The sequence below is a fragment of the Megalobrama amblycephala genome, linkage group LG12 (genome assembly GCF_018812025.1).
Source record: "Megalobrama amblycephala isolate DHTTF-2021 linkage group LG12, ASM1881202v1, whole genome shotgun sequence".
Taxonomy (NCBI): domain Eukaryota; kingdom Metazoa; phylum Chordata; class Actinopteri; order Cypriniformes; family Xenocyprididae; genus Megalobrama; species Megalobrama amblycephala.
The window spans coordinates 4,641,108-4,650,452 of record NC_063055.1 but is presented as its reverse complement, the minus strand read 5'-3'; positions in this window follow the sequence as shown (position 1 = coordinate 4,650,452).

Here is a 9,345-nt window from a genome sequence, read left to right as displayed (position 1 = left end):
CCAAACTTTGTTTAAAGATGATTCTCAACTATGTTATGAAAGATATAATGGAATTAATTGATATACCATTTTACTTTATGCAATATGTGGGTAAAATAGCCATGGGTTTTCCCATTCAATACAATGCATCTATACACTGTATCTAATTTGCATATTAATGTGTTCTTGAAGCAACATATAATGAAAAAAGTGTAATAATGGGAGTAATAATTGGCAACATTTTCATAATAATATCTAATAATTAATAGGAATATTGATATATAATTTCTTTCACTTGTTGTGTCTCCCAAAATGCCTGATAAACATGATTTAAGTCCTGGAATCCTGTACAGTGGACATGTATAAAATTGATATCTTGTTTCAGGATATGACAAAAAGTCATATTTTGATTTGAAACCCCATAACATTTTCCTGAGATGTTGATTTTAACAAACAATTTGAAAATTAATCAGATTTAAATCGTAATTACAAAATATTATCATATTTCCATAATAGTGCTAATTTTGATTATTAAATTAATGTCAGCCATATTTAAAGACAAAAGAGAAGTTGTTGTCATGGTGAAACCTCCAAAAATTTGTTATCTCTGCAAAGCCCTGAAAGTGCTCTTTACAGGACATACATATAATGTAATGCAATGTCCAATACAGAGGACAAAAGTGACCCATGCACTATATTTGCACTATCTTCTGAAGTCTTTGTGTGTGGAAAATACATTTTTGAAAATCACCACATGCATTATATGTGGACATGCAAATGAAAATCCTCATGTTTTGGATTAAATAAATAAAAATGTAAGGTTTTTTTTTTTTTTTGTCTGAACTATGAGATTCTTATAAAAGTCAAGAAAAATGTCCAATATGAATTTATCTGCGTATCTGAAAGAAAAACACGTGAAAGTTTTGTTTTCATGTAAGTCTGTCTTGAATTTGTCATTGGTCTGACACACCAAGGTTGCACATTTCCTGGGTCTGGGTAACACAGCCTTCTCACGGGACTGAGATATATGCTTCATTCAGGCCTTCGTGAGAGCCACTCCAAACATAGAGCACATGAGAAAGCCATCGCCCACAGAAACATGGCAACGGTCTGCTTAAAATTCCAGTCCTCGCTCTAGGGATTGTGTGTTTAGACCCCAGAGCACCATTTACCTCCACGCTGATGATGATCATGGGCTCTGCAAATGGTGTGATTTATGTTTACAAATGTATGTCAATCAATCACAAAACATGCACATTAAAATGTAGGCCTAAATGTTTCCTGAAACATGCGCATAATTATTTAGCCACACATGTGGTGGTTACCATACACCAGGGTCAAAAGCTGACCAATGATTTCTTGTGGAATCATGTGGAAATGCAAATCTATATCAGCATCACTCTCTCTTCTCAGATGTGTGGTCTATAGAAAATGTTGAACAATTATCATCATTATATATCGTTATAATGCATCAACCTCACAAATAGCCTATATGAAACCCAATACTAATTGTTGTTATTGTGCATTATGTAGAGCATTATTGAAAATATATGAAAAAATATATGTAATAACCCAGTGTTTGGGTAGTTTTTGAGTTACCCAGATCCTGTGTCAGACGTAACAACCCAGTGTTTGGGTAGTTTTTGAGTTACCCAGCTCCTGGGTCAGACAGCTCCTGGGTCAGACATAACAACCCAGTGTTTGAGTAGTTTTTGTGTTACCCAGCTCCTGGGTCAGACATAACAACCCAGCGTTTGGATAGTTTTTGTGTTACCCAGCTCCTGGGTCAGACGTAACAACCCAGTGTTTGGGTAGTTTTTGTGTTACCCAGATCCTGAGTCAGACGTAACAACCCAGTGTTTGAGTAGTTTTTGTGTTACCCAGCTCCTGGGTCAGACATAACAACCCAGTGTTTGAGTAGTTTTTGTGTTACCCAGATCCTGTGTCAGACGTAACAACCCAGTGTTTGGGTAGTTTTGTGTTACCCAGATCCTGTGTCAGACGTAACAACCCAGTGTTTGGGTAGTTTTTGTGTTACCCAGATCCTGTGTCAGACGTAACAACCCAGTGTTTGGGTAGTTTTGTGTTACCCAGATCCTGTGTCAGACGTAACAACCCAGTGTTTGGGTAGTTTTGTTTTACCCAGCTCCTAGGTCAGACGTAACAACCCAGCGTTTGGGTAGTTTTTGTGTTACCCAGCTCCTGGGTCAGACATAACAACCCAGCGTTTGAGTAGTTTTTGTGTTACCCAGATCCTGTGTCAGACGTAACAACCCAGTGTTTGGGTAGTTTTGTGTTACCCAGCTCCTGGGTCAGACATAACAACCCAGTGTTTGAGTAGTTTTTGTGTTACCCAGCTCCTGGGTCAGACATAACAACCCAGCGTTTGGATAGTTTTTGTGTTACCCAGCTCCTGGGTCAGACGTAACAACCCAGCGTTTGGGTAGTTTTTGTGTTACCCAGCTCCTGGGTCAGACATAACAACCCAGCGTTTGAGTAGTTTTTGTGTTACCCAGATCCTGTGTCAGACGTAACAACCCAGCGTTTGGGTAGTTTTGTGTTACCCAGCTCCTGGGTCAGACATAACAACCCAGCGTTTGAGTAGTTTTTGTGTTACCCAGATCCTGGGTCAGACGTAACAACCCAGTGTTTGGGTAGTTTTGTGTTACCCAGCTCCTGGGTCAGACATAACAACCCAGTGTTTGAGTAGTTTTTGTGTTACCCAGCTCCTGGGTCAGACATAACAACCCAGCGTTTGGATAGTTTTTGTGTTACCCAGCTCCTGGGTCAGACGTAACAACCCAGTGTTTGGGTAGTTTTTGTGTTACTCAGATCCTGAGTCAGATGTAACAACCCAGTGTTTGAGTAGTTTTTGTGTTACCCAGCTCCTGGGTCAGACATAACAACCCAGTGTTTGAGTAGTTTTTGTGTTACCCAGATCCTGTGTCAGACGTAACAACCCAGTGTTTGGGTAGTTTTGTGTTACCCAGATCCTGTGTCAGACGTAACAACCCAGTGCTTGGGTAGTTTTGTGTTACCCAGCTCCTAGGTCAGACATAACAACCCAGTGTTTGAGTAGTTTTTGTGTTACCCAGATCCTGTGTCAGACGTAACAACCCAGTGTTTGGGTAGTTTTGTGTTACCCAGATCTTGTGTCAGACGTAACAACCCAGTGTTTGGGTAGTTTTGTGTTACCCAGCTCCTAGGTCAGACATAACAACCCAGTGTTTGAGTAGTTTTTGTGTTACCCAGATCATGTGTCAGACGTAACAACCCAGTGTTTGGGTAGTTTTTGTGTTACCCAGATCCTGAGTCAGATGTAACAACCCCGTGTTTGAGTAGTTTTTGTGTTACCCAGCTCCTGGGTCAGACATAACAACCCAGTGTTTGAGTAGTTTTTGTGTTACCCAGATCCTGTGTCAGACGTAACAACCCAGTGTTTGGGTAGTTTTGTGTTACCAAGATCCTGTGTCAGACGTAACAACCCAGTGCTTGGGTAGTTTTGTGTTACCCAGCTCCTAGGTCAGACATAACAACCCAGTGTTTGAGTAGTTTTTGTGTTACCCAGATCCTGTGTCAGACGTAACAACCCAGTGTTTGGGTAGTTTTGTGTTACCCAGCTCCTAGGTCAGACATAACAACCCAGTGTTTGAGTAGTTTTTGTGTTACCCAGATCCTGTGTCAGACGTAACAACCCAGTGTTTGGGTAGTTTTGTGTTACCCAGCTCCTAGGTCAGACATAACAACCCAGCGTTTGGGTAGTTTTTGTGTTACCCAGATCCTGTGTCAGACGTAACAACCCAGTGTTTGGGTAGTTTTTGTGTTACCCAGATCCTGAGTCAGACGCAACAACCCAGTGTTTGAGTAGTTTTTGTGTTACCCAGCTCCTGGGTCAGACGTAACAACCCAGTGTTTGGGTAGTTTTGTGTTACCCAGATCCTGTGTCAGACGTAACAACCCAGTGTTTGGGTAGTTTTGTGTTACCCAGATCCTGTGTCAGACGTAACAACCCAGTGTTTGGGTAGTTTTGTGTTACCCAGCTCCTAGGTCAGACATAACAACCCAGCGTTTGGGTAGTTTTTGTGTTACCCAGATCCTGTGTCAGACGTAACAACCCAGTGTTTGAGTAGTTTTTGTGTTACCCAGATCCTGAGTCAGACATAACAACCCAGCGTTTGGGTAGTTTTTGTGTTACCCAGATCCTGTGTCAGACGTAACAACCCAGTGTTTGAGTAGTTTTTGTGTTACCCAGATCCTGTGTCAGACGCAACAACCTAATATGTAGAACACATTGCTGTCTTTTTCTTGCAAAACATACTCCAATAATCTATATTTAAAAATGTGAAAAATCATGTGTAATTAACAGCCATTCTGTTTCACATTCAGAATTTACTTTAATTAATTGCAATTCAGTATAAAATGGATGAAATGCTGTGTTTTTTGAATGGTTAGAAAAAAGGCTCGAGCATCAAGAAGAAAAGCCTCAAGAAGAAAACAATCCTCATTAAAGGTAAAACAGCTCTTAAACATCAGTTCTGGGGGCAAACACGGCCCCTCATTTCAAAGAAAAGTTCATTTCTGACACTGCCGTACACCCACCTCCGCTGCTAAAAAATAAATTATGTATGCAGAAGATCAGACAATAGCCCATCATGTAATGATCTATAACGGGCTCTTGCCGCAAGACAGCGGAGGAGAATTTAAAAACCTGTCAGGGTCATTAGTGTTGTAGTCTTGGTGCTGCGGGGGAAGACAGCGCCTGCTCAACATCACCCGACAGGAACTTTAAATGGGAGCTCATGTACATTTGTATAACTTTTCTGATGCCCTTTTTTGTGGAAGGCTGAAATCACCTCGTGCCCATTCGCAAAGTGGATTTGCAAAGTGGATTTACTTGAGCACACACGAGCAAAAAGTACCGAAACATACTCATTACCACATTTTTAAAGGCACGTTATCTTGTCAACAAGTGGTAATATATTTTTGGACATGCACTATGATAAAAAAAATCATAGCTTTTAATATGTTCTTTGGACATAATGATATTATGTATTCCATGGTATTCTTTGAAGTAGCTTGTGAATATTAGGTTTATGAATATGGTAGACATTTAGTACTATGATACCACTGTCAAAAGTGGCAGTGTGCAATTGTCTCCTTCAAATAGCTTTTTTCTACCTGATTTAACCCATAGAAATACGTTTTGTTGGTATGTATGTATTTAGGTTGAATAAGTAATGTTAAATAATAATTTTCTTTGGAATAAAACTAGTTCATTTAGATTTAGATTCATGTAGGTTACTATTTGTTTTCAGTGTTGATTGTTTATCCACTCATAACTGGATCTGTATTTTTTATAATGGTCATTATAATGATCCACAGGTCCAGATGTGAAGGAGGTACTGCTCTTTTTCTGACATACAACACCTCCTACTGTTCTAATGTGAGTATAACAGCCAGAGTTTCTACAATTTGGCTGTTCAAAATTGCATACTACTCCATTTCTGCAGTATACTCTGAATTTTCTGTATAAACAGAATATCCAGATGATAGAAGATATTACAATGCATTTGACTTGACAGCATTGTCAGTGTGCTGTAGACAGTAGCCTGCACTCAATCTGGAAAGTTTAACAAGAATATAAATTGGCAAAAACCCCCAAAGAAAATGGGCACCAACACTCCAAATAGTGTTGTGACTTTCCAAAGGTGTTGTGAGGTAATATATCACATCAAAATAACATGAATACATACGTTAACTCAAACTTCCACCATTTCTAGATTTAAATTGAACTGTGCATGAGGACTTGCCAGCCTGGCCATACACACACATGGCCATAAATGATTAAATTGCTTCCTTGAAGTGACCATCGCATGATCCCTTTTCTAACAGACTTGTGGAAGGGATTCAGTTGTTCACTTTTCGTTTGGAACGCCCCTACAAATGGCATCCCCTTCCCAAAGTGCCCTTCAAGGGTGCAAAAACACCATTTGGAATTTGCCCTTTAAGTGTTCGCATTGGAATGGGAGGAGACTAGAGCAATCATCCAATCAGAGAGTGATCAGGTGGCCAATAATGTCAATATCAATCAGGGTTGCCAGGTTTTCACAACAAAACCCGCCCAATTGCTTCACAAAACTAGCCCAATCGCATTTCAGGAGGGGCCCCCTGGTAAAAATCACCTTCCGGGGGCTAAATATTATGTTATTTGGGGTGGCTTTAACCTGCGGACATGAAAAACAAACCACGGCAACAGTGTTAAAGTAGCCCAATTCCGCGAAAACCACGGACTTGGCAACACCGATACTTGAAGGCTGTGTCCGAAATGTATACTAGTAGGCAAAAAACCGTATGTGACAAAAGAAGTATGTCCGAATTCAAACTAGGCAAAAAGTACCCGGATGACCTACTACTTCCTGAGATTCTGAAGTGTGCATATGGACACTTTAAGATTTGTGAATGGCAGTAAAGCGACGCTGGTAGGTCACATGATAATGACAACATGGCAAAAGTAGTAGGCCCAGTGATTGTATATTATAGGGAGATGAGATGGTCTGTATCTCTTACTATTGGAGAAAGCGTAACGTTCAACACTCCTTCCCTGTGTACCGCCAGAGCCAGAGCCTTAGCATTAGCCCTTACGCTTTTTTGGCTAAAGGTTGCAGGCTTGCCTTCCAGTGGCTTTTACACAACATCTATTGTTCTGTCTGTTAAACAGTAATGCGGCACATTTGCTGTTGGTAATGGCATAAATGAGTCCTACCTGTCGCAACATTGACTAGTCTGCCTTCTCTTAAAAAATAAATTTTTATCAAGCTAAAATCTACATATAGCTCCCAACGAAAGTATTGTTTAGTGTAAAACATGCTGAAGATTAGCGAACAGGCTGTCGCTTAATTAAATGATCAGCTATTTCCCCACAAAAGCTGTTTAATCAGCATAGTGAAACCTCTCATCCATTGATATCCATTCAAAAAACAGCTGTGCCCGGTTGCATGAAACTCCTTAAGTGAGGGTTTCCCTGAGGGAGAAAAAATCCCTGAGGTAAGGGATTTCACTAAGAGCGTTGCAACAAACTTCTTAACTTTCACCCTTACCTAAGTGTTTACACTAAGCGTTTCACGGTAGTTTCTGACAACATACGGCAATGATCGCAGCGGTTGCTATAGTTACTACCTCTAACAGTAAACAGAACATAACAAACCACAAAGCCAAATCCTTGCTAAAACCACATTTGTATGAATATATTTGTGCTATGGAGAGTACAAACATAACAGAAATCAAAAACATAAACCAAACTGGACAGAGGACGAAAAGGCAATTCTTTTAGAAGAATTCACAAAAAGAAAAAACATTCTTCAAAGCCGCTATAACCCATCAGTCACTCATTCGCACAAATCGAAAGCCTGGAACAGAAAAATTAAATTCAAGAAATCTTGCTGTCAAGCGAACAATAGAAGAAGTTATGAAAAAGTATGAAATCATAGTGGTATGCCATCGTATTTTGAGTGTCAGTTGATTTAAGGGAGCTGTTTTGGTCCCTTAAATTTATTAAGGTGAAATGGTCACTAAGGACTTTGTAGCAACGCTTAAGGAAACACTTAAATAATTAAGGGGAAAAACTTAATAACAGCCTTAAGTTCCTTAAGAAAACCCTTAGGGTTTTTTTCTTGCAACCCAAGTTTCACTAAGGGTACCCTTAACCTTATATTTAAGGGATTTCTTAGCTTAAGGAGTTTCATGCAACCGGGCACTGGTCTCCTTCCCTGCATACCGCCAGAGGCGGAGCATTAGCATTAGCCATTACGCTTTTTTGACTAAAGGTTGCAGGCTTGTCTTCGAGTGGCTTTGGTAGGCCTACGTCTGGATTTTATCAAAGACTAGAATAACAAAAGATGCGTCACTCATATTGTTTTGATTGTGAGAAAGTGCAACGCGCAATATGGCGGAATAAGTCCGCCTAAGAGCCAATCACTGATTGGTAAAGTCATCGCGTCACTGCAGCTCCGGTTTCTATAGAAACAGTCAGACTCACGCCTCCGAAATGAGGCACAAGAGACGCGTTTTTAGGTCTGCGCATGCGCATTAGCTTGATCCAGCCTAAAACATACCGTTTTTGTCATGATTTGAGTGTTTAGAAAAAAATGTATGAGACAGTTGTTGTCAGATTTCATCGGTGATTACAAATATGAAATTTAATCGAAAGCTTGGCGAACAGCTTTGGAGAATTTGACGTTTCCCCATTCACAGAGATAGGAGCTGCACTTGCATGCCCGAGAGGCGTTTCAAAGATGGCCGCCGAATGAAATGACTTGTCTTAAGGGACTTTGATTTTATTCATACTACACAGATTCATACTATACAGAACATACTTTTTTATGTTCTATGTGTGTCAGTGAAGTTATTACTTAATAAAAATGCAAAATTCGATTTCGGAAGCAGTTTCTTTCTGTCTATTAGCTTACACACATTTTTATTTGACACATTTTTTTTTCTGTATTATCTGATACCTTCAATGTGAAAGGTGAAGTATACAAATATTAGAGTAGTCTGATTAAGTATGTATGGAAATAATGTTTTTGACAATGGACAAGCTGCACATGTTTTGTTCACAACTGCATTTTATTGTAACAATCAAAGACATGAAGAATGATGAATTCTGTACACATCTTCCATGAGAAATGTTCAGCTTGTCATAACACTCACAGACATTAATCAAGAACTGTATCACTTGGTGAATAGGCAGGCAAGACGATTTATAAAAACAAAGCAGAGCTGCAACGTAAGAAAATCATTGTGACCAAACGTTTAATTCAGATTAACACTGATCAACCTTACACATGACGGACGATCCGTTTGAGAGACAGAGTCGCTGCAACCTTCAAAATGTCCTCACGATAAAGGTCGGTTCTGTTGCGGGACGGGAGAGAGGGGGTGTGTAGCTGCCCCACGGAGCGGCTGTTATGTCACGGGAAACGGTTGAACCCGTGCCGAGATCCACCGCACGAATAAAACCCCCGGTGAGAAGAGGTTACCGGGGCGATGCTCCAACACGGCACGGCTGTCGTATCTAATCAGCATCCACGCCGAGCGATCTGGACCGTTGCTATGGTCACCGCCTTCAACCTAAACCGAAATGAAAGGGTGAAAAAGAGCAGCTCTCTCTCGAGCTGTTGTTCGCCCAGAGAGTTTTCCATTATTTTCTCAACTGTATTGTATTCTTTCTGGTGAGACCCCCTTTGTGTAAACTGTGGGACAAAGTAGGAACGGACAGTTTGACATTTACAGCGAAAAATGAGTGAATTCAAATCACACCAAAACCCCACAGGACTGCGCACCATGGCCAAGAACACCACTGTTAGTCTT